The sequence below is a fragment of the Aotus nancymaae genome, unplaced genomic scaffold (genome assembly GCF_030222135.1).
Source record: "Aotus nancymaae isolate 86718 unplaced genomic scaffold, 86718_ANA_hifiasm-v0.15.2.pri h1tg000008l, whole genome shotgun sequence".
In the NCBI taxonomy this organism is placed as follows: Eukaryota; Metazoa; Chordata; class Mammalia; order Primates; family Aotidae; genus Aotus; species Aotus nancymaae.
Window position 1 is genome coordinate 62322312 of NW_026988419.1, and position 26269 is coordinate 62348580.

At 39.8% G+C, this 26269-nt stretch overlaps 1 long non-coding RNA gene across 1 annotated transcript; it reads left to right on the forward strand.

Moving 5' to 3' along the window:
- The first annotated feature begins 5845 nt into the window (after nucleotides 1-5845).
- Nucleotides 5846-19154, forward strand: LOC105724049 (uncharacterized). Its single transcript, XR_010341479.1, has 3 exons — nucleotides 5846-5999; nucleotides 6279-9247; nucleotides 15838-19154. It is a non-coding gene; the product is annotated as an uncharacterized LOC105724049 (long non-coding RNA).
- The last annotated feature ends 7115 nt before the right edge of the window (nucleotides 19155-26269 follow it).

Genomic DNA, 26269 nt, shown 5'->3' on the forward strand with positions numbered 1-26269 from the left:
CCCACACTTCCTGGCAACTACCATTCTACTTCCTGTTTCTAGGAATCTGACGACTCTAGTGGAATGGTTAGTATTAAACTGAAGTTAATTTTTACTTGAGATGGGATCGCCAGTATTTTCTTGCAGGGGCGTTGATCTCCAGTATTTTTATGCAGGAGACAAGTTCTTCTGGTCTCTTGAACTGTGTTCTAACCATGGAAAGGAAATTGATGGAGCTAGGAAAGGTCAAGTGCAGCCAAGGGACAATTTCCCTTCCCTTGTTGTTAGAGTGGGAGGATTAGAAGGATTGGTGACAGCCACTGACCCTGACAGCACAGTGATGGGCAAGTGGGACACCACTGTGGAGGCCAGGCAGGGAAGCCAAGGTGAAGGACCATCTGGGGCCTGTCTCTGTAGTTAGCTGAGGCTGCTGCCGAGGCTCTGCTGGAAATAACTGGGAAGTGCTATGTGAGGGGCAGTTCATAGCGAAACGGCTGCAGGGCCTTGTGCGTTGTCATCTGGGTTATGCATGGGCTTCTTCATTTCATGCTCCCAACAAAACTACCAGGTGGTTGGTTCATTGCTATCTTATAGATGAGTGTAATGTGATTTAAAAAAAGAGGTCAGGAAATTTGCCCAAAGTTGCAGCTTGAAATGGCAGAGCAAAGATCTGAACCCAGATCTGACTCCAAACTCCATGTTCTTCCTACTCTGTCACTCTACTGCTTCTGAGATTAATAAGGAGGCTGCGTGTATCCTGCCAACTTTTAAGGTCAAGGTGAGGACTAGAATATTGGCCTCTGAGAAGCCTACCACATTGCTCTACAAGTCTACAGCTTTAAACTGGAAGGGAGAGCCATTGTTTGGCCCAACTCCCTCAGGCTGTGGTTGAGGAACCCAGGCTGCCAAGGCCACTCAGAGGTTGGGTCCAGAACTAAGGTTGGTGCAAAAGTCATTGCAACGTCTGCCATGGAAAGTAATGGCAAAAACCGCAATTACTTTCGCACCAACCTAATATAACCAGAAGTCTGTTCCAAGGTTCTAATCGGTGGCTTTGATTACAAAATAAAAGGAGCATTCAGTATTGGTTTCATCTAACTTTGACACCCTTTGCTTGCATTTCAACACTCCATCTATAGGAGGCTCCTGTGCAGCATCCTGCTTTCAGCTGGTTGTCATTTAACATCTATAAGATTAGCCAACAAGAAAAATGTTACCTTATAATACTTTCAATCCCTTCAAATTCCCTACAAGGAAAAAAGTTTCTTACAAGGAACTTTTGTCTTTTAACTGAATCCTATTAACATATTCTTGATGAACGAAACACACTTTATGAGGAGATAATTACATGCAGTCGAGTAGTCTCTTTCTGTAATTGCACTGTACCTGTCTTCTTCTTTTTTGTTTGTTTGTTTTTTGTTTTAAGGCAGGGTCTCCTTCTGTTGCCCAGGCTGGAGTGCCATGGCCCGATCATAGCTCACTGCAGCTTCAACCTCCTGGTCTCAAGTGATTCTCCTGCCTCAGCCTCCTTAGTAGCTGGGACTACAGGGGTGTGCCACCATGCCCAGCTAATTTTTCATTTTTTGTAGAGATGGGGGCTCCTCATGTTGCCTAGGCTGGTCTCAAACTCCTGGTCTCAAGTGATCCTCCTTCCTCAGCTCCCAAACTGTTGAGATTACAGGTGTGAGTGACTGGGTTCTGTCTACTTCCATGGCTGTGCTAAGGAGTAGGAAGGCCTGTGCCGAAATCTCTAGTTTACCCCTCACTCATTACTTACATGACCATAGGAAGGTTGCTTAACCTCTCTGAGTCTCAGTAATCTGCTTTATAAAACATATTATTAATAGCACTTACTCTGGGGGTAATAAGAATTATATGAATGTGATAGGTAAAGTGACTAAGATAGCTGCTTAATAAATGTTACATCCCTTTCTTTACTCTCTTGGAGCTCATGTGAAGGCCTTTTCTGAGGAGGTGCACCTATTACAAACCCATTGCTTAACCTAGTTCCAACTGTATCTTTCACCACATAGCATTTTATTTCTATTTGCACAGGAGGAAATAGAAGTCTAGGGTTAGACAGAATGGCCTGGTTTTTGGCTTAGTTACACTGCCCCCAAGTGTGAGTTCTTAAGGACCTACTGCTAGGGTGACCGAATGTCCTAGTTGTCCTACTTTGCCCAGGACTGAGGGATTTCCAGGACAAGAGACTGTGCTGCTAAAACTAGGAAACTCTCAAGCAAAGTGGGACAAATTGGTCACCCTCCCTACTATATCCATATCTAGATAAAGCCTTCATTGCTTTCCTAAAGATAAATGCCTCTGAAATCCCATGCTCATTTCATGATGGAGAAGTAAGAACAGTGATCATTCTGTGCTTACATAAAAAGGGAGATCTTAATTCAACTGGCAGGGACAGGAAGAATGAACCTAATATGAAATTGCTGACAACCATTTTAATTTCATTGAAGTGCCAACAGTTTTATTTACGGAAAATTAATCATGATTATTTTTTGGCCATACAGAGTGTAGCAAAGAATGAAGGATTCCTGAATCAAACTTTTCTGTACTATTTGACTAACTCTCCTATTTATGCAAAATTAAAATTTCATTGTTAAGATAGATAGGATTGTTATATCACCAAAAAGATTTGATGGCCTGTGCTGCCCCACCCCCCCACCCCCCCAACAATCCTCAGGAAGTCCCATCTTTTTGTTCACTACAGCTGTGAATAATTTCTTGTGTTGCAGATGGGGAGATTTAAGCACAAAAGGGTCTATTTCGTGCCATTGGAGTCACAGCCAGGGAAATGGTTTCACTCCACTTGTGGCTTCTTGAAGATGCTGGAGAAACTCAGAGGTTGTGGTGAGCCGAGATCATGCCATTGCACCCATCCTGGGCAACAAGAGTGAAACTGTGTCTCAAAAGAAAAAAAAAAAAAGGCAGGGCACAGTGGCTCATGCCTGTAATCCCAGGACTTTGAGAGTCTAAGGCAGGCAGATCATCTGAGGTTGGGAGTTCGAGATCAGCCTGATCAACATGGAGAAACCCCATCTCTATTAAAAATACAAAAATTAGCCAGGCATGGTGGTGGCCCATGCCTGTAATCCCAGCTACTCGGGAGGCAGGAGAATCTCTTGTGGTTTCTTAAAGATGCTGGAGAAACTCGGAAGTTGCAGTGAGCCAAGATCCTGCCATTGCACTCCAGCCTGGGCAACAAGAGTGAAACTCCGTCTCAAAAAAAAAAAAAAAAAATGCTGGAGAAACTGTAGAATTGCTTATAAACACTGATCTCTTGGTAAATGAAGTAGACAATATCTGAGAGTTAAGTACTGTTTTCATATCTCATTTTCAAATCTTCTCATTTTCTGGGTCAATTCCCTCTTCACACACATAAGTACTGGTAAGGTTGGATAAGTGAGAGAGCATGAATGAGGGATAGTTACATTTTCCTATGTATCTTATGTCAGTGCTTTAGGTAACTTCATCTATGCTCTTGTGTGCCAAGGCAATGTAGACACTAGTGAAAATGTTCACTTGAGGAACAAAAAGCAAACTGGAAGTACATGATTTCAGCAAATTCTCAGCAGTCAATATTTAAACAGTTCTTATTTACACATACTCAACTGGGGGCCCTGATGATGGGCTAGTGGCCTATGTCATTTGCTGACTTGTGTCAGAAAGATTTGTGTAAAGACAATTCTAGTCATCAACACTAAAGATTAAGATACAGAAAATGCTGTTGGGGATGGATTTGATTTTTCAGAAATACATTACTAAGAAATTGATGTCCTGACTTTGATCAATAACAGCAATACATGTGCATGCTTCCATACCCCCTTATTAAACCTGCTGAACTGGGTCTGGAAAACCAATACCTATTTCAAACCACTCAGTGTTAGCAAAGTCTTTCTCAGCCCTGAGTAGGTCCCTGCCAAGCCTGCGTAATGCTCCATGTGCCCCAGGATTATCTCTATTCTGGACAGAGCCATCTTGGGGTAATAGATCGTCAGAGCCCCAGGCTTGGTTGATGCATTGCTCCAGTGTGTCAGAACAACATCTGGCTCAGTTTCTCTGTCCCAGAAGCCCAGCAACAACTAACTACTATGACGGATTACAGGTGTGTTACAGCCTATTGCTGTAATACATCAGACATGGCACTCATTTGAAGGTGAATTAGTCAAAAGATGGAGTTTTTGCAAGCTCAAAACTCAAGAAAAGGAATCCTGTTTAGTTATAGACAGTGTAACCGGCATGAGGGCTGTAACTGTCAAATGGGGGGCAGTTTCTAAGATACCATCCACAGTAAGTGGGCATCATTACCAGATGAGGTTTTATTGCTGCTCTGCTTTCTTGAGGTGTGATTCATATCTTCCATTAGCACCCCCACCCCCACCAGAGCAGCCAGAGTGCAGTTTGGGCATACTTTTTCATGTGTCTTTGTAAGGACTTTCTAAATCCATCCCTACTATAAATAACCAGATTCCCTTTGTCCTAAGTTCAAGTGTTCTTTCAGTTTCTTTTTCTTCCCATGTAGCCCTTTGCTCCAAATCCCCATAGAGCAAAATGAAACTATAAAATGAAGATGTCTGTGCCATTCTGTCTCTCATGATGTGGTTGAGTTCTTTGGCATCAGTTCATTCTGTTATTCAGTTACTAAGACTGATTGTGTATTGAATTTGTTATGATGCTTCAGTTTTATATAGTAAAAAATTGAGTGGTTAAAATGTAAGGATATTTATTATTTCACATGATGAGATGTTCAGGAAAAGCAGTTCCAGGGTTCAGTGGCTCAGTGAAACCATCAAACATTCAGGTTCTTTCTGTCTTTATGTTTTATGGTTTTTGTCTTTAGATGTATTACTTCATGATTGCAGGATGGCTGCTGCAGTTCCAGCCATCACATGTAGACATAATGACACTGATCAAAGGAAAAGACAGGAGGAGAAACATTCTCTTATATTCTTAAGAGTGAGAAAAGCATTCTTAGAAACTCATAGCAGACTTCCCCTCAAGTCTCACTGACCAGAATTGTGTCCTTTTACCATGTCCAAGCCACCACTATCAGAAGAATGAGACCACCATGGATGGCAGGCTAAAGCCTGCCTCTCTCCTCCCTGAAGCACGCAGATGCCTGGCAAAGGGTGAGTAAAATGGAGATTTTGGAAGCAAGGACGGAAAGGAGCAGTCATTTGCTGTTCAAAATTGATGATGTCTGGCTGCCCTGCCTATGGAGTAGCCATTCTTTATTCCTTTACTTTCTTAATAAAGTTGCTTTCACTTTACTATATGGATTAGCCTGGAATTCTTTCTTGTGAGAGATTCAAGAACCCTGTCTTGGGGTCTGGATTGGGATTCCTTTCCAGTAACATCTTTCTGGCAACCATGGAAGGGACAACACTGAGGAAACCCCTGAGCTGAAGGCTATCTTTGGGAAGTGGTGAGGTCTGGTAACATCTTTCCGGTGAACCCCAAAGGGATGATACTGAGGAGACCCCCAACCCAAAGGAAAATCATTTGTGTGCACCAATTGGCCAACTCTGGGTAAGTGGGAAGTGGGGTGCATTTACCCAGTAGAGGATGGGATTGGGTTAGAGGCCCAACTTAGGAAGGTTTGAGATTCTCCTAAGACAGAGTGGATTAAAGGGCCCTCTTAACAAAAGGCAAAGACACTTGACCAAACTTGGGTTTAAGGCTTAACTTAGGAAGGTTAGATTCCTTCCTAAGATTTAGGGGGTTAAATGCCCCTCTTTGTAAAGTCCCTCTCAGTTAAGAATGGGTTTGACACTACAGAAAGTAAACTGCGATTCTCTTTGGATTAATCTGCCCTGCAGTCTTTGCTGACAGCTTTGGGTGACGGGATTAGGCATGTACAGGATCATGGGACATGGAGAGCTTTTTCTCCCCAAAGGAAAACTTGAGAGCTGATGTGACTGCTGGAAAAGATCCCTTTGTGACTGACAAGTGGCTGCCTGAACTTTTCAGTGTTGCTGGGATGGGTGGCCCTTTCTCTGGCTTCGGTGAGCTGCTTGCCTTCCCCACCCTGCCACAGGCAATGCTTTTCTCTCTCTTTCTCTTTCCTATCTTTTCTGTTAATCAGGGCAATCATCTTGCCCGGAAACCTCAAATTGAAACTCCTGGTCAGAGGTTGGATTAACAAAGACAGGTCCCAACCAGGGGCAAGTTTGAGCCTTGACAGTTTGATATTGGGTCCTAAGTAGGGTGGCTAATGTCCGTGTTTTGTGACATATATTTTGCTCTGGCGGAATGGAAAGAGAAAATTTTCCTTCGTGTTGCAGCTTGACCCCCAGAGCTGTGGTGCAGCCAGCTGAGTCACTAGGGCCACTCAGGGAACGGGAACCCAGAAACTTGGCATGCTGGCCAAAGGGTAAGAATTTCTTACCAAATTTCTTACTAGTCAGACTTCTGGGTTGCTCTCTCTCTCCTGTGTCTGTGCAAACTGGTTGAATAAACGGTAAAAATCACTATCTCCTCTGTAAAGTATTGATTAATGGAAAAAGGATTTGTGAGGCTAGTCATAAACTGCAGTGAATTTGGTGTGCTTTGTGTGTCTTTCTGTATTGTTCTGTCATAAAGAGGAGTGCATGGACTTAGGACCCATGTACTAAGATAGAACATGGGCTTAGCACCCCATAAGCCCACTGTTCAAGACAGCTTAGCAAATTGATTAGTCATGTCCTTGGGACCTTGACCTTCTAATTATGTGACAGTACTTTCTCTTGGTCTCTGCCATGACAATGGTGGCCTGGGTTCAGGGTTCAATTCCTAGCTTAGAGAATGAGTCCTTTATTTTCTGTCTCTCTGTGTATGTGTTGTGTGTGTGTGATATAAGAAGACTTTAATTGGTTTTAAAATAATAGTGCTTAAATCAAATATTTTGTCAGAAAACTAAAAAGTGTAACACCCTTTAGTTCAAGTGACATAAGTAATCTTTGGAAAATAAAAACAGTTCTACATGCAATCTGTATAAAGACATTGAAAGATGTTTTTGGTAAAAGATTTTAAGAAGTCATGGGAATGTGGATTTCTTTCTGAAGTTTAGAGGGTCAAAGGATTGTTTTAAGTTAGGAAAAAGCTAAAGGTTTAAGTTAAAAAGGGCTTGTGAAGGGTTACTCTTGTAAAAAAATACGTTCACTCTTCTATGTGAACATATTGGCTAAAGGTAAAGGGGTAGGGGTATTATTCAGTTTTTCTGTGAACTGAACATTAAAAGCACAACAGGTTTTTCTTAGTGCACTGCTCTGCTCTTTAACAAAAATTGTCAAAGTATAGAAGGTTTGAGAAAATCTTACCTTATGGTCATACTGATTAAATTAAATAGATTTGTCTATAAGATTTTATTAAAAATTAGATTAAACATTAATAGTACACTAATATAAAGGTGAAATTTGGCTTATTTGATATTAAAATCATACAGAAAGCATTGTCAAATGTAAAATGGTGTTTGGCTTTCTTTGGGCTATATTTGTATAAATATGTTATCGGTATGTGTTCTAAAATTATGGAAAATCCTATAATCCTGATATGACATAGTGTGCATGTTATTAATAATGATAATTGTTGTGTAAAATTTTGTATGCTACAGAAGCAACCAAATTTTGTTATCAATTGTGGTTTTAATAGTGACTGCCCTAAATAAACTTATTTAGTGACTTTGCTTCTGTAAATACAATAGAAAGTCATATCGATAAATTTCTACTTTTTCATATGGATAAATTTCTAATTTTTATCATCCACAAAAATTGTCTTATTTTAATCTTCTTCAAAATGTAGTCTATAGTCAGGTAAAGGAATTTGACAGATGCTCTTAAATACAGGTTTCTGGTAACTTTGGAGATTGTGACATTAGAATAGGGACATAGCTTTCAGAACTCTCATGGAGAGCTGGAATGTTTATAAATATCAAAGAGAACAGGAGTAAACTGCATGGACTGAACTAACAGAAAAGTAAAGTAATCTTTTTAACTTTGCTTAAAACATTGCTGATCATTTGTTTTATTTTTCAGAGTCAAGGAAACTTTTATTTTGAGCTATTTGCAGCTTTTAATAATTGAGTAAATTAGACTCCTGTGAACAAAATTTAGGGCATATTTGTTTCTCTCTCCCTGATTTCTCCAGAATTTGGAAACTATTTGTGAGTATTCTTAATTTATGGCAATATAGTTATTTGTATAAATGCAATAAGAATCTGTTTTCTTTTGCAACAGGACACAATTGGAGAAACTGATTATTTTACCAAGGCTTTGATTGCAATAATGTGTTTCCTTTAAGGGATCAAACTTGACTTCTGAAGCCAATAATAGCCCCTTGGGAAAACTGGCCTCATACCTTGTCTACACAGTCTCTGTACAAGGTTCCTGACCAATGGTAAGTAAAGAATGTCACTTTATGACAGGCCCAGGAGCCCCAAGTTATCTTGGGACCTCAAGAGGAGAGGAATTTATTCAACTCTTAGGTATCTGAGGGTACAAACTCATGGCAGGGATCAGCTTTAAATAGTCTTATCTCAGATTCCTTCTAAGGAACAGAGTTCCATCAAAGCCAATTTGAAAAGAGCTTATGTGAAAAATAATTATTCTTGCTGCACTTTATACAAGGAGACAAGCCAAGTGTAAGACTAAGGCTTCCTTTTGCAAACAAATTGGTCTTACCATGATATGTCTTTAGTAAAAACGGGAAACTGGAGAGAGGAAAAAAATTATGTTTCAAAAACTATGGTACACCTGTTATTAAATGTTAGTCTTATCAGTTGTTTTAAAGTTTTTTTCCTACAATTTAGATGGACTGCTTCTTCCTGTAAACCAATCAGTGATATCTGACTGCAGTAGCTCAGAAGAAACAGGAGGGATGGGTAATGTAAAAATCTGGATCAATATTCTAATTCTGGACACATATTGGAACCGACTAGCAATCCCATAGCAGCTTGGTTTCCAATAATTACCCAGTTCAGGGAAAGCCTTCTTATTTCTTGGAATAATTTTATTAATTTTGCTTTACTGTTGTGGAATAAATCGCTATTGTACTCTTGGTGTAGCAATGCAGAATGATCTCACCTAAATGATCCTTAAATTGAATATGTATTAATCTTCCAGATATCACTTTCTTTTGGAACTCAAGAACTGTGAGTGGCCCTCACCATACTGACTGATGCTTTCTGGCTGAGCTCCTCTCCACTCTAATTACAAGAGACCCTGATAGTTAGGCAGGAATATCATCACCCCCATTCATCATGAAGAAGTTACAGAAGGTGGATCTTTATTCCTCTGCAACTCTTAGGATTAAGGATTCTCTTATAAAAGGGGGGGGGGGGGGAAATGTCAGAGGTGTTTGAACCATAGTTCCTCCACCTTGAATAGGGGCTAGGTAAAATGAGGCTGAAACCTGCTTGGCTGAATTCCCAGATGGTTAGGCCTTCTAAGTCACTGGATGAGATAGGATGTTGACACCTGACAGATTTCATAAATACCTTGATGATAAAACAGCTTGCAATGAAGAAGCCATCCAAAGCCCATCAAAACCAAAATGGCAACAAGAGTGATCTCTGGTTGTCCTCAGTGCTACATTTCCACCAGCACTATGGCAGTTTACAAATGCCATGTCAATGTCAGAAAGTTACCCTATATGGTCTAAAAAGGGGAGGCATGAATAATTCACCACTTGTTTAGCATACAATCAAGAAATAGCCATAAAAAATGGGCAACCAGCAGCCCTACGGGGTAGCCATTCTTTATTCCTTTACTTTCTTAATAAACTTGCTTTCACTTAAAAAAAATTGATAATATCTGTTACAGATTTCTAGCTCTGAAGACCAGGTGAAGTATTTCTTTAGATACTTGGGATCCCCTGAAGGGTAGTTTGTTGTAGGCAAAGTTATGCACTATCCAAATCTCCCCTTTAGGAATAAAGAGCTTACTTTACCAGCTACTAGGCAGCTCCAATTGTCAGTCCTCTGCAGAAGAAGGCTGCCTTGCCCAAGGTCATGCCCCTTCTAAGGTCAACCTGTATCCAATGACTGATCAACACAAAGGTAGAAAGGTCTGGTTCCCTGGCTACAGTTGGAAAAACTCTAAAGGGCCATTTATCTTCACGGCTCCTGGCCACTAAGGACTTTCTTAAGACACTGAGCCTGGATCACAGCTCAGTGTCTCCTTCTGCCCAATCCCACTTCTTCCCCTCCCACTGCAGGTGTTGGTCCCAAGAGCACTCTGTATTAAAGATCTTGCTTGCTGATCTCCATCTCAGAGACTGTTTTCTGAGAAATCTGCAACACAGGGTTTCTGACCTAAACTTGAAGTTTCTGATCTGAGTCCCTTCAGACTTGTAACACTGAACTACCCAGAGAGGAGGCCAGTTTTTCATGCCACATGCACAGTAATTTGGAGTATCTCAAACAGGTAGAGGATTCCTGAAACAACTGAAAAGTCTAATCTGCAAGAAGATTCTCCCCACAACCCAATGTTAGTAATTTAGTACTCACTTTGGCTTCCTGAAGAGGAGCAAAATGGGAGAACTCATTTGAGTTTAGAGATCGGCCAGAAGCATATCTGTGTTTCTGTTGTTGTCCTGAGAAGTGGATCAACAAATAGGTCATTGCCAATGTGGTATGTCACGATAGCACTCTTGTCCTTGCTACTCAAAGTGGGTATGTGGACCTGCATCATGGACATCATCACCTGAGAGTTTGTTAGAAATGCAGAGAGGCCACATCTTCAGACCCACTGAATGGAAATCTGCTTTTGAACAAGCACTTCACATGTTCTACTTTCCTACCTTCCCTCCTCCAGCTAAGCCAAAAAGATTCCCTCCATTTAGTTACCACATGCCCTGAATTTTTACTATTACTGTTACTACTCTTGGGTTTGGATACTTTAGAAAGATTACAAATGTTTTCAAGGCTAACATATGCATTTACTAACACTTTATTTGAATTAGTTTTTCCAACTAACCCAGCCTTCTTGAGTACAAGCTCTGTGCAAGGCTCTATGCTTTGTCAGCCTTTTCTCTTCTTTGGGAGCATCAAAAGGCTGTTGACCACCTAACAGAGAATGAAGGGCTAGACAAGAGGCCCCAGGGTGGGAAGGTGCTTTGGGAGGCTCCAAAGTCAAACTTCACAACTTCCCTCAAGTACAGAAAACTGTTTGATGCTTCTCATTGGTGAAATCTGCAGGCATGAACTCCTAACCACAAGCACCTCTTGGCTCATGGGGGCATTCAGCTTTCTGCTTGTTTGATCATTAAGTTGGAAAAGGCAGATCATGGGCCAAGTTCTCACTGACACCTCATTTCAGGGAGGGCACAAAGGGTATCTGGCATGGGAAACAGGTAAAATGACTTCAGTTTAACTATGGAAGGTATAGAGAACATTCAGCACAGAAGCAGGCAGAACAGTCCTGCTGCTGACAGTTGTTTCTTGGGAATGGTGGCCACTGGACTGATGCCACTGCGCTCCCCAACGGCAGTGACTCAGAGGTGTGTGATGCACTGAGGCCAGGGTGATGGCATTGAGAACTTGCTAGAGGAAGGCAGGTGATAGAGGGTTCTGGGGGCAATCTCTAGGATCCTCAGCAGTGGGCAGTGAGGAAATAGCCAGTCCCAGTGTTACAGGAAAGGGGTCCCAATCCAGACCCCAAGACAGGATTCTTGGATCTCATGCAAGAAAGGATTCAGGATGAATCTGCACTGCAAAGCAAAAGCAAGTTTATTAAGAAAGTAAAGGAATAAAAGAATGGCTACTCCATAGACAGAGCAGTCTTGAGGGCTGCCTGTTGCCCATTTTTATGGTTATTTCTCAATTATATGCTAAACAAGGGGTGGATTATTAATGTCTCCCCTTTTTAGACTATATAGGGTAACATCCTGACATTGTCATGGCATTTGTAAACTGTGGTGGTGCTGCTGGGAGATAGCAGTGAGTAGAGCAGTTGAGTGTCCTCAACCAGAGGTCACTCTTGTGACCATCTTGGTTTTGGTGGGTTTTGGCTGGCTTTTTTTTTTTTTTTTTGAGACGGAGTTTCGCTCTTGATACCCAGGCTGGAGTGCAATGGCGCGATCTCGGCTCACTGCAACCTCCGCCTCCTGGGTTCAGGCAATTCTCCTGCCTCAGCCTCCTGAGTAGCTGGGATTACAGGCACGTGCCACCGTGCCCAGCTAATTTTTTGTATTAGTAGAGACGGGGTTTCACCATGTTGACTAGGATGGTCTCGATCTCTTGACCTCGTCATCCACCCGCCTCGGCCTCCCAAAGTGCTGGGATTACAGGCGTAAGCCACCGCGCCCGGCCTTGGCTGGCTTTTTTACTGCAAGCTGTTTTATCAGCAAGGTCTTTATGACCTGTATCTTGTGCTGACCTCCTATCTTATTCTGTGACTTCGAATGACTTAACCATCTGGAAATGCAGCCCAGTAGGTCTCAGCCTCATTTTACCCAGCTCCTATTCAAGGTGGAGTTGCTCTGGTTCACACACCACTGACACCAGGTCCCAGAAATCTCCTGACAACTGAAGGGCCTTTAGGACATATGCCACTGTGAAAAAAACATTGCATTTATGGGGCCCCTCACTTCTTGAGATCCTGGGCCTTGAGCAACTCCATCTTGAATAGGAGCTGGGTAAAATGAGGCTGAGACCTGCTGGGCTGCATTCCCAGATGGTTAAGGCATTCTAAGTCACAGAATGAGATAGGAGGTCAGCACAAGATACAGGTCATAAAAACCTTGCTACTTGGATTTTGAGGGTCTTAATCCCTGGATCCTTCCACCTCCCAGATGCATGGCAATACCAACTCTGAGAGTAATTCACTTTGTCTCTGTTTCTTCATCTGTAAAATGGGCATAACTAGCTTCACCCTGATGTAAGGTTCTCAAAACCTAAAATATTGGGAAGAAATTTAAAAATTTTGACATAAGATCTTATTTTTCCATTAGTAGCCAGGAAGTTAGCAGGAAGGGCATCTAGGCAAGAGGGTGATTGTTGGTAAGCTAGAAAGTGTAACCCCAATCCCTGATAGAGAGGTCCTAAGCACTGTGGCATCTGAAGAGTACTAGAGATAAGTCAGGGGCCCAGACACCTTCCATTCATATATTACTGTTCTGCCTTTCATAGTGTGTTACCCTCATGGGCATGTCTTAAGACGGCATGTACCACAAGCAGCCAATGGGAAGTAGAAGAGAAAGACATGCTTCTTTTAAGGGCACAGTCCATAAATTGCATTAATCGGTATCACTCATATCCTACTGGCCGGAACTTACACACATACACATCTTTACCTGTCAGAGAGGATGGGAAATGTCATCTTTTTTCCTAGGTGGCCATGAGCCCATCAAAAACCAGAAGTTCTACATCTTTGAGAGAGAAAGGTAAAAGTGATTTTGGAGGACAGCTAGCAGCCACTGCCATACCCAGTCCAATTCAAAATAATGAGACCATGTGAGAAACAATCAAAGAGGGAAGAAAAGCACACCCCTAGCTCCTAACGAGTATGCAAACCTGGAGCACAGGACTCTTTCAGAGCCCAAATAAATTTCTTTGCATAATTCATTCAATTCTGTATTTAGAATGGTAGAAAAAGTTTTCTCTTCTAGCATAATCTTAACACCAAAGTAAGATCATTTCTAAATGGTAAGAGTCAAAAATTCCCCAGGTGATAGGACAAGATGCTCTTGTAACTGAATTGGTAAATGAGGGTGTTGGAGAATTGGAAAGTAACTGCTACCGCTTCCCTTTTTAATTGTTCTCAGAAGGAGAATTGAAGTTAGTGTTCCTGCAAGATCATACTTAAGCCAACAGATACCATTATTGAGTCACAAAACTCTAAAGTTTGAGTACGTTTGTGCTCCATAGAAAAGTTAGCAGTCCACATAAGACATTTGAGAAAGTGGCAATTTGGGGAATCTGACACTTGCCCACCAGCAAAGGGGCAGGATTAACACAGAGGTTCTAAAGAAGATATTGACTGTTAGCTTTGAGACAGATGCCACTTACATTGCTGTGCACAAAAGGAAGAATGATACAATACAACATGATTAATAACCAGTGTGTCCGAATCACTAGGGGCCCTTACACACACTTTATAAAGACGAACAAAAGCTTCCACTGTAAGTAATGCAGATTTAGCTGTGAATGTTGCTTGGCATGTCCTTAGCTGTGGCAACACATTGCTTTATTGTCATTGGAGATTTTGCTGGGGAGATGAAGCAGGGGGAGAAACAAAAGAGATACAGAAGGAGGCAGATGAATATTAGCGTTTTCATGTTTGGCTCATAAAGACACAGTGCATATGGGTCAATCATGGAAGTATGCAAAGCAAGGATAAAGCCACTGGGTTATTGGCAGGGAGGGAGAGAAGATGGCAATTATTGAAGCTATTTCATCCTCTCTGGCTATCTTTTAGGGCACCATTATGAATACTAAATGAATTTCTATAAGACATCCATAGTTTTTTCCTCTTCTCGTCAGCTTGTATTTTAAAAATCAGGAAACTCACCAAGAATAAATATTCTACCAAGGTAAAAGACAATTATTGTGGCAATAACAAAGAACTGCCATAGGTCATTTGACGAATTTCCAGAGACATGATATAAATGTTTGAGCATTTAATCATACCTGGTATTGCATTTTTCATTACTGAGCAGCATGTTGCCCTGTCTAAGAGTCAGTCTTGCTTATGTGACCATTTTGGATTTAGTCTTAGCCCTTTCTATTGTTTGAAGGCACATAGAAATTTAATGTAAATAGAAAGACTCTTGGAAGGTGGAGGGCAGGCTGCTGCCACTGCAGCTTCCCGGGGAGGAGATGGGTTGATCAACTACAGGTTGAACTTTTCCAAGGGCCCCCATCTCCCATATCCCTTCCCTCCTCCCATATTTAAAGGGCACTGACATGTGTCACATTCTGGGGAGACAGAGTTGAATAAGCTGTTGTCCATGTCCTCAGCATACCCAGTCAAATGGAAAAGAGAGACCTAGAAATAAACACATTACAATACACCAAATGATGAGCAGAAGGAGCCATGGACAGAATGTTCTCAAAGCCGTCCTCAAAGGTTGGAGAGGACGGCTGAACTACCTGTCTTTGGGAGTGACATTTGGGCAGAATTTTAAAGTAGAAGTTAGAATTTTCTGGGTAACTGAAGAATGCGGGGTCTCTTTTGGGAAAAAGGAACAGCAAATAAAAAGGTTTAAAGGCTTGAAATAGTAAGATGTGTTAGGGGAACATCACCCAGGTCATCTCAAATGGAGCAGGACATGGATGGAAGTTGAAAATGAGGCTGGCAAGGGACCTTGATGCTCTGCTGAGCAGTCTGGGTTATTTGTTTTTAGATTTATGGGTGTTAGGATTGAGGTGGAGGGAGGCGGTCAGGCTGACTGAATCCCTGAGCTGTGGCCGGTGGGCACTGCTGCTCACTTCCCAGCTCAACCCTCTGGGATCCTAGCAAGTCAAAGACAGGGGCCACTGATGACAAAACAGGAGTTCTAGAAAAGAGTTCCAAGCCGTGTACTGGTAGGTGGCCACTGGCCTGGTGACACAGAAAACAGTTGCTGTGCCCATCAGTCAGGGGCCCACAGGAGGTCTAATCCATGCCAGATAGTCAAGGTGAAGAGACTTAGATGAAGGACTCCCTCAGGACTGTGGGCGGGCAAGGAATATGGAGGCTCTCAGAAACTGGCCACAGCAGGAACTACTCCTTGGGCTGAAGAGGCAAGGGAAGGACGTCATTAGCAGAGTGAAGTGAGGAGCTTCCCAGAGGAGCTGTAGTCATGGGGGGACAGAACTAGTGCCACAGACATGACCCAAAGCAGGAAGGAAGTTGGAGAGAAAAACCCCACCTCTTTCTTCCCCAGGCCTTTGATCCCCTGCTGGTGCCTCCATTGGTCAAACCCAACCAGAGCCAGCTGATAAGAAAGTCCAGGTGATGCACTTCATGGATCCTCAGTCCAGGGCCCAGAGAAGGGCAAGGAAGGATGAAGAATGAAGCTGAATTCAGAGTGGAGGCAAACAGAGGATAGGCGATTCACTGCTTATCTGCTTTCTTCCCCCCAAAACTCTCAGGGATGGGAAATTGACCCCAGTGGTCATCTTGGCTCTTTTCTTTTGTTGTCAATTAATCCCATACAATATCTGTTTTAAATCTTTTTGTTTGCACACCCCTTTGAGACTGATGAAAACAATGGCCCTTTCCTACACACACACACACACACACACACACACACACACACACACGCACTAAAACACATATGTATGAAATTTGCATTCAATTTTTATATCCTTTAGAACCTTGTGACTCAGAGTGGTCCATGGACCAACAGAATCAGCCTCACCAGGAAGTTTAGAAATGTAGGCTCTCAGGCCCACCCAAGTTCTACTGGATCAGAATCTGCATTTTCACAAACTCCCAGGTGATTTTTATGCATCTGAAACTTTGAGAAGCACTGCTCTCGGAGTCATTGGAACCCAGCTTGATCATGACTGGCTGAGTGAATGTAGTTATGTCAGTTTAGGATGTAGGTTTAGCTACAAATAGAAGAAAACCCAACCAAACAACTGCTTTGACAAAATAGGAGTTTTGTTTTTCTCATGTAACAGGGAATCCAGAGAGAAATCCAGTTCAGGGCTGGTGTCATGATTGCCTCACTCCCTATCTGAATTTCCACTCAGCCATTTTTAATCTGTGGCTTTTGTCTTCAGGGTTGCCACCTGGGCTCTAGAACTCCAAGGCAGCATCTTTGCATCCTAGGCAAAGGGCAAAGGATGAAGGGAAAAAACCACTGAGCCCTTGTAAAGATCCTTCCCAGAGCTGCCTCCCAGAAACTCCCACTGGCCATGATTTCAGACAGCTGCCTCTGGCTGTAAGTGAAGCTACAAGAAGGAGTTTTTTGGGTTTTTGTTGTTGTTTTGTCAGCCTCAGCTGACAAAAGCTTTTGGAACAAGACTCTGCACCCAGGACTCAAAAACAGGCTTCTGCTCATCAACTCTTGGAGCTAAAAGAACCCACCACTACAATATCATGAGACTTTGGGCAACAGGTGTGTTCTAAGATATGTGTGTATTTTTGTCATTCTGTGGTTTATTTTGCCATCTTCTCAGACTAAGAATATAGAGAATCACTTAATTGGGTGTCTCCACTATGGTTAGTAGTTCCATTCATTCAGCCAATGTTCATTCAACACCAACTATATTGCCATCTCTCTTCTTGAGCCTGGTAGGAGGAAGAGAAGATGGGCAGACAGCTAAGGGGCATGCATGGTCCCTGCCTTCCAGTGATGTACATGTATGGAGCTGCTGATACATAACTGATATACACTAAACGCTAAGTATTTGGCAGATCTGTAAAGTTTTTTCATAATCCCTAGGCAAACCAGGTCTAATGCTGAATATATAAAATAAAAAGCTATGAGATTTTGACTCAGCTTTCTAGTATATAGATATGGAAAAAAAGATAGCCAATATTTAACCCCTACGAGTATCTGCTGGTTTTAAAGAATCTGTACTAAACAGAGTCATCCCTCAGTATCTGTGAGGGATTGGTTCCAGGACTTCCTTTGGATACCAACGTTCGAGGACATTCAAGTTCCTGATATAAAATGGCATAGTATTTGCATATAACCTATGCATATTGTCTGTACACAGTCACACATCACATAATGACATTTCACTCAATGACAAATTGCATATACAATGGTGATCCCATAAAATCATACTGCCATATTTTTACTGTACCTTTTCTATGTTTAGTTATGGTTAGACACATAAATACCTGCCACTGTGTTAGAGTTGCCCTCAATATTCAGTACAGTAACATGCTGTACAGGTTTATACCTAGGAGCAATAGGCTGTATGATACAACTGAGATGTTTAGTAGGCTATACTATCTAGGTTTGTGTAAATACACTGTATAATGTTTGCACAATGACAAAATTGCCTAAGGACTCATTTCTCAGAACGTATCCCTTTCGGTAAGCGATGTATGACTGTACTTTAAATCATCTCTAGATTACTTAAAATAACCAATATTTTATACCCAATACAATGTAAATGCAATGTAAATAGTTGTAATACTGTATTATTTAGGAAATAATAACAAGAAAAATGTCTGTAAATGTTCAGTGAAGACACAATTTGTTTTTCAACTACTTTCAACCCTGGTTTGGTTGAATCCCTGGATGTGGAGATTCATCCAGGGATTCATTTACAGATATGAAGTGCTGACTGTATTTAGCAGGCTATCTTTTCAAATCCAAATAAATGATCAATATCAAGTTTGTGCAGTCTGTGTAAGTCTACAGTATCAATGCTTGGTTAAAACTGTCTTTGGAGTTAACCTGAGATAAAACTGGTTTCAGGTTACAGCAAGCAGTTTCAGCAGTCAGTTACAACTTTTGAGAGCTATACTATTCCTTGTCTAAAAACTGCTTCTTGTGTTGAGTAAAGATACTTCTTTTTATTAGTCGGTATATGTTCATCAGGATTATGTATCTGTGAAAGTTGATTATATGAATCAGGTCATTCTTATCCCACCCAACTAAAACAGAGTTGCAAGGCCAGGAAGGAAAGCACTCAGGACGTGTACCATTGCTCCAAGAATGTGCTTCTCTGCAAGTCTGACTGCTGTAACCCGAAACCAGTTGTATTTCAGGGCAACTGAAACTACCTGCTGCAATCTGCTGAGACTAGTTTTGCTGACCACTGCCATTCACCAATCAGAGCTTGCCAGCTCCCTGAAACCTTACTAGTGTCAATGAACTTTCCCGAAGAGCAATACATAATATTTCTCCTTTTTATTAAACCTCTAACCTTCTCTTTGTTCTTCGGACCTACCAAAGATTGCCTGGTCTGCATGTATGCTCTGAATTGCAATTACTTCTTCCCAAGTAAAACATTTTAATTTCAGAAATTTGTTTCTATACATTATTTGACTTCAGCAATACTGAGGTGATGTTACATTCGTCGCTACACTTTTGAAAAGCAGCCCTTCTAACCTACTGGGGTTATATTGCCATGTTATATGCTGTTCAGACATTCGGGCATGATCCATCCTGTTTCCAAGGCTTCTGTGGTGTTATTGGCATGTTAATTATTACAGCAAATGATAAAATGTGCAAAATGATACCCCCCTTCTTGATGACATAAATAAATGAAGCAATTAATTTTACACAATAAAAACAAGCAATACAATAACTTACAAATTTGGAGTTTCTTCATTATTACATCAAATTGCAAAATGGAAACATGTAATTTCAAAAGGCTCATAAGTAAAAATGGAAACACAGCTGATGCTGCGTCAGCTTGTGGGCTGCAAAATAATGTGGGGCTTGCACAGTGTGGAACAGACAACATCTTTTAGATACACCAGGCCAGATAGGATTCAGAAACTATAAATCTTCCCAGAGCTGAGCCATTCCAATGAGCTAAGCCATTTATGTGCTGTAATGAAAAACAAAACAACTTTTTCTTATTTCCCTTACATATTAGTTTGGAATTCCAGAAGTTACTTTGCTTAGGATCCTCATCTCCACTTGTCTGCAGTTACAGAAGCTAGAAGCCTATGATTGATCTTGTAACTTCAATATCTAGAGAAAGATAAGTAGGAAAGCAAATTTCCTGGGAGAGCTGACAACAGTTTCTAAAATGAAATGTGTATACACCAAGCCTGACATACTATATTGCCCACCATGTTTGAAACTGTCAGTTTCAGGGCTGACATTTGGTTCTGTGTGTTTGTTTTGGTGAGTGAGAAAGTAACACATATTTTCTTTGACATCTTGTGCAATTTTACAAGTATTCAGGGCACATTCCCTGCTTTGCATGGAAAATGTATTTGCACAGTTGTCAGAATGATGGACAGGGGAGCAAATGATAGGACAGAGCGCTGATCTTTGCTTGTTATTACATACAATAGCTTGGTAGGAATCGTGATGTGTTGGTGAGACAAACTGTGTCCCATTCTGGAACATATTAAGTTTGTCTCCAGGACACACATGACTTCGCTAGGGTGTCGAACCTCATTCATAATAGATGCTAATCTTTTCAGGGCTGACTGATGACAGCACTTCCTGCCCTTCACGGAATTAGAGCTGGGTTTTATCAAAGGACTCAAACTGCCTGCTAATTAGACTAATTCCCTTCATCATGAATTATTTATTTCCATTGGTAACCGATCACTGTGACATTAATGGGTTCTGCTCAACTTAGTTTCATACTAATACACACTAGGAGTTAAATGTTTAAAAATTCCTGATACTTCACTCCAGGTCAAGTGTATCTTTGTCTAATATTTGACAGATTCAATGAGGTTTCAATGATTATGCTTTAGGTACAAATAAAACAGGACAGAATTCCAGATTTTGTTGATAAGAAAACAAATCCGCTTCTTTCTCTGCTTAGGTGTCTCCTGTCTTAGCTAGATCAAGTTGTCTTATCTCAGGACCTGCTATCTCTGCTGCATAGTATTTTATCAAGGTCAAACCATCACGTAAATGTGATCCTCTTTGGGATAATAGTATCTCAAAGGTGAACTAGACATAATGTCAGCTAGCAAAGTTGAAATGATGCTTTATTCAGTTATTGATATCTGTTGATAAAAATAGTGTAATATCTTGTTTACTTATTTGTAAAATGCAAAATGCACCTTTAAAAATGGAATTTAGAGATAATATAGCCCAATGGTACACTTACTTACTAACTTCTGAGGTTGTATGGATCAATATTTGTCAACATGTAATCAATGCATTACCTGTATCCTGAAAGTGCTATTAAAATTCAGATTTCTGGGTCTGTTTGAATCTCTGGGAATAGGATTCCAACATTTGCATTATTAACAAGCTCCCCATTTGATTCTTGAGCAGTGTTAGAATCACTGACATTGGTTATCAAAAAAACCTCTATAGTTGATCTATATTTTAGCAGAAATACTGAATCAGCTCAACCAACAGGTGCAGGAAGCCATCCTATGTGCTTAGTAGTGCCTCCTGGAATTGGCGTCTGTTGCAGTTTCATCAGCACACATAAAATACACAGCATTTATACTGACTGATCATCAGGTCAGATCATCAGGGAGGTCTGTGAATGGTGGGCATCACAGCTTTGGTCAGAGGACACATGGGAAGAAGGTGTCAATGGAGAGGCATACAGTCACAATTCAGCACGGCACTTGGTATCAGACGGGAAGGCTTTCTGTATGCACCCCACTGAAGCACATGATTGTGCTCAGTAGTTCAGCTATTAAATATTGAATTGTGGAAAATAGTAAAAGAAAAAGTAAAAAGGAGCATAATAAATGGAAGCTGGAGATTAGATGACAAACATTGGACAAAGGCATTATGAAGCCCACGATACAGTGAGGCAAAACCACAAATAACAGGTTCTATTAAAAGCAGCTACAGTTCTAAACCAAAGGTTGGTTTTCACATGTGTCCCACACGTCAAAGATTACTGGACTCAAATCGCATATACCTGGGTGGGCAAAAAGCAATGCTTTCATCAGAATTAAGGTTGAATATAAGAAGCAATATATTACACACACTTATTAATCCCTGGTAAATCATATCACAATTTTATTTTGAAGCATAGGTGATCTATTATTTCAGATTTTCTAAAGAAAGTGGTAATATTGCATAATAGAAGTTTTTAATAGTCAGAGACACATGAGACCTATGTAACCAATAAAGCGTGCTTTGATTTATAGCTACACAGTACACTGTATTATCATCATCAGGAACATCCATTCATACATTAAACAGATATTAATGAAATACTTATTAGGCTCTAGGCACTTACATCTGATAAAACTAGGCTTACAAAAATACACACGAAGAGTTGATGGATTCACGAAGAATTTATAGATGTTTTGGGAACTATTTATGTGTGCCAGTGTCTCCTTCTACTTGAAATTGCAGATGCTTTTCAAGTTTAGAAAAAATTAGGAAGCATAAGGTTATTTGTGAAATGGAGAAGTCTTTTTATTTCGTTTAGTTTTCTTTTTTTCTCATGGAAATACTCAGATGATGTTAGCTCTGTATTTTCACACACAGGCATACTGATTTACATATGTTTAAGTCAGTCTTGAATCTGATTTCACTGTCTTACACCTCTCCTTAAGTCACTGTTTTTTTATTCATTTCATTGATCTAACCTTGTTTACTAACTTGTTTTCTCTGTTCTCTGCTTCCCTTTTCATCCCCTCTAATAGTCACACTGCAGCTAGAGTAATTTTAGCTTCAGAAGTTAATTCATGTATTAATATTTGGAATTTTGAATGGATCTCACCATAAGGCAGAGTATCAATTAATACATCTCAGATATAAAAATTTTCCTGAAAAAGATATCAAGGGCTTCTAGCTAGGGATAGCAAAAGTATCCCATGAGATACTGGCCTGATTGCATTCTGCTGGTTCTCACATAATTGGAGGAGATCAGCTATCAAGAAAACTTCCTAAAATATTTTATCTTGTACATGCTATATGCTTAGTATGTATTAAATTAACCAAAAGTTTCCAATGTCTTTAGCAAATCATGTCCGAGCCTCTTGTTGTCTGTATCCTGAGATTCTGCCTGATCTCAAAATAATTCTTTTGTTGTTTTTGAATTGTATTTTTCTTACTTAAAAAATGTTGTTAATGCAATGTGAAAATGTGACCAAGGGAAGGCAGTGGGGAAGGATCTGAGGTCTGAAAAGGAAATTAGCCTGTAGCCCAGTACTGAGTTCTGGGTGCCATTCAGACACCTGGAGCTAGAGGTAGTAACTGTGATTGTGTATGACATCATCTTTCACATTCCTCCCAGGGAAAAATAATGTAACCTACCAACTGGTGAGATCTAGGGACATTTGGTTCACTCACGCAAACATTCCTGATTATTCTTTAACATAATCATGGAGGAGACCTAAATATTACAAAATTCCTGCTATTCAATTAACTGGAGGCTTAGAGTATTGAATGAAAAATCTGCTAATTATATTAATTTGGTGCCTAAATATTGGAAGAAATTTTGCAGCTTTTTCTTTTATAATTAAATTATTCAATCAACATGAGATACTTAACTATAGGTAGAAACTAAGCATAAATCAACAATTAAAAATTATGAATCCAAAGAATAAACTAAACCAAATTTATTGGCAAGATGAGTCACTTGGAGAAAAACAACTATATTAGAAATGTGCTAAGAAATCGTTTTCTCTAACAGCTTACATGGTCTACTTTTAAGATCATGCTCCTAAAGCAAAGTTTTCCAAGATGTATTTCAAGGACTAATAATTCCTAAAGATATGAATAAGTATTCTGTGAGAAGTGTTGCATGGCCAAATATTGGGAAATGTTGAGATAACTTTCAAATAAAAAATATTCCTTGCTGGCTTCCGTTTCCTTCCAGAATGGAGTCATAAAGATCAGATTTAGTTTTCTACCATGAACAACTAGCAAACTGGCAAAGTGTATGAAATAACTGTTTCCAGACATTAGACAGAAACAGCTCAGGGCTGAGATTCCTGAGAGAAGGAAGACAAATAAGTCCCACTGTCACCTTGGTTTCTGTTTGGAGGCAATTTCCAGACAACTGTGCAGGAAAGAGAATCCCAAACAGAGTATAATGGCCTTGCTGAATTGAGGAGAAGGGTATCAGGGAGGTTGAGAAGCCTGAAAGTTTCTAGACATCCACAACATTCATAATGTTTAGAATATAATGTTAAAAAGTCGGTAGACATGCCATAAAGCAGGAAAATGTAACCTACAACCAGGAGAAAAATCAATCAATAGATACAGTCTTATTCAATAGGTAGAACTACCAGGGAAGAATGTTAAAACAGCAGTTATAAATACGTCCATGTAGTTAAAGAAAAGCATGAATGTAATGAGAAAAATGGAAGATAAAAAGGACCAAATGGAATTTCTAGAGATTATAAATACAGAATTAGAAAAGAAACATTACTAGATGAAATTAATAAAAGATCAGGCTCTGAAGAAGAAAAGATAAGTGAACTTGACATAAAAATAGAATTTATACAAAATGAAGTACACTGAGAAAAAACACTGAAAAAAACCCAAAGTAGAACAACAGTGGCTTGTGAGATAATAAGTGATTTATCATACATGTAATTTGAGTCCCAAAACAAAAGGGGGAAAAAAGAAGGAAACAGTAGTATATTTGAAGAAATACTGGCTGAAAATCCCAAATTTGATAAAAATCATGAACCTTTAAATAAAAGAAACTCAATGAACTTCAAGCAGGAGAAACATGTACACACACACACACACAAAACATATCATAATAAAATTCTTTAAAATGAGTAAGAGAAAATCTTAAAAGAAGACAGAGATAAAAGATATTACATAAAATGAACAGAAACTAAGACTATCCAAGGACTTTTTTTTTTTCCTATGGAGTATACTAACTTCATTCTACAAGAAATGAGGGCTTAATACAGGTTTTTAAAATAACCTTCACTTTTAAAAAGTTAAGTACATTAGAGGAAACTGAAAAACACAAGAAGCAAAGAACAAAGTCACAATCACAAGCAGTTTATAGTTTGACATGCTCTTCTAGGTCCTGGGTGTCTGTAGGCACAACATCCAATATTATGGGACTGAGATTGTACAGTATGCATTATGATTTTTCACACATCATGAATATTTACCAATTCAAAATCCCAAAGCTATATGAGCATTTTGATAACCAAAAATACACTGTACCAACTCAATCTGTTAAAGAAAAGTAATCCTGTCTTTCTTGGGACAAAAATTTCATAGAAGACAAAAATGGCAACACGCCTGTAGATGAAAGCATTGTCAGAGTTCTGATTTAAATACTGCGTTCCCTTAATGCTCAATGGAAAATGAAGCATACAGCAACAGAATACACTAAGTATAATGTTTCTAAGAGAACTCCTTAGCAGATCTATACCATTAAAATATTAGCAAGGTATATTTCCATTGAATTATTTAATATATTCCTATAGTACAGCCACAAGAGATGCATACATCAATGGCTATCATCAAAACATAAATATGGACACATGGACACTGGACACATCTGCATACATATCTCCCTTTGTAGTTCCTTCTGCCCCTCTGCTGCCAATCTAATGAACAAGTCTCCAAGGACTTCTTTTCAGAAAATATATAAGCCAGAAGAAGATAGAATGCCATCTCTAAAGAGCTGGGAAAAACAAGAACAAGAACCACAAACTTAGAATTTTATATCCAGCAAAAGTATCCTTCAAAATGTAATGCAAAATAAACCATTTTCACACAAGAACTGAGGGAATTTATTGCTAATGGACATTTACTATAGGGAAAGTTGAAGGATGTTCTTTAGGCAGAAGGAAAATTGTATCAGATGGAAAGTTAGATTACATAAAGGGATGAAGAGCACTAGAAGTGGTAAATACATGAGTAAATATAAAGAACATTTTTCTAATTTTCATATTTCCTTTAGGATATTAATAATTAAATGATTTGAATATGCCACTTAAAAACCAGAGATTGTCAAACTGAACTTTAAAAGTAACAATATGGTTTCTATAAGAAAACCACTTTGACCATAAAGATATATTAAAAGGTAATAGATAGAAAAAGACATAATCTTAAAACGTTAATCACAAAAACGGTGGGTGGTTATTTTAATATCAGACAAAGTAGATTTCAGAACAAAGAATACTTCTAGAGATAAAGAGGAGTACTTTATGATGATTAAGGAAACAATCTATCAAGAAAACATAAACTTCTATAAGAATGTGTCCCCAGTAACAGTTTCAAAATATGTGAAGCAAAAAGAGACAGAGCAAAAAAGAAAAGAGACAATCACAATTATAGTTTAACATTTCAACAGTTCTTTCTCAGTAATTGACAGAAAGGTAGACAGAATATCAGTAACGATACAGACCACTGGAACAATACTATCAAGCAATTTGATCAAATGGACATTTGTAGAACATTCTATCCAAAAATAGCAGACTATACACTCTTTTCAACTGGACATGGAAAATTCACCAAAATATATAATGTGTTGGGACCATAAAACAAGCATCAATCTATTTAAAAGACCTGAAGTCATAAATAGTGTGTTCTCTGTCCACAAGGGAATTAAATTAGGAATGTAGCTGGTCATGGTAGCTCACACCTGTAATCCCAGCACTTTGGGAAGCCGGGGTAGGTGGATCACCTGAGGTCAGGAGTTCGAGACCACCCTGGCCAATATGGTGAAACCCCATATCTACTTAAAAAAATAAGGAGCCGGGTGTGGTGGCACATGCCTGTAATTCCAGGGACTTGGGAAACTGAGGCA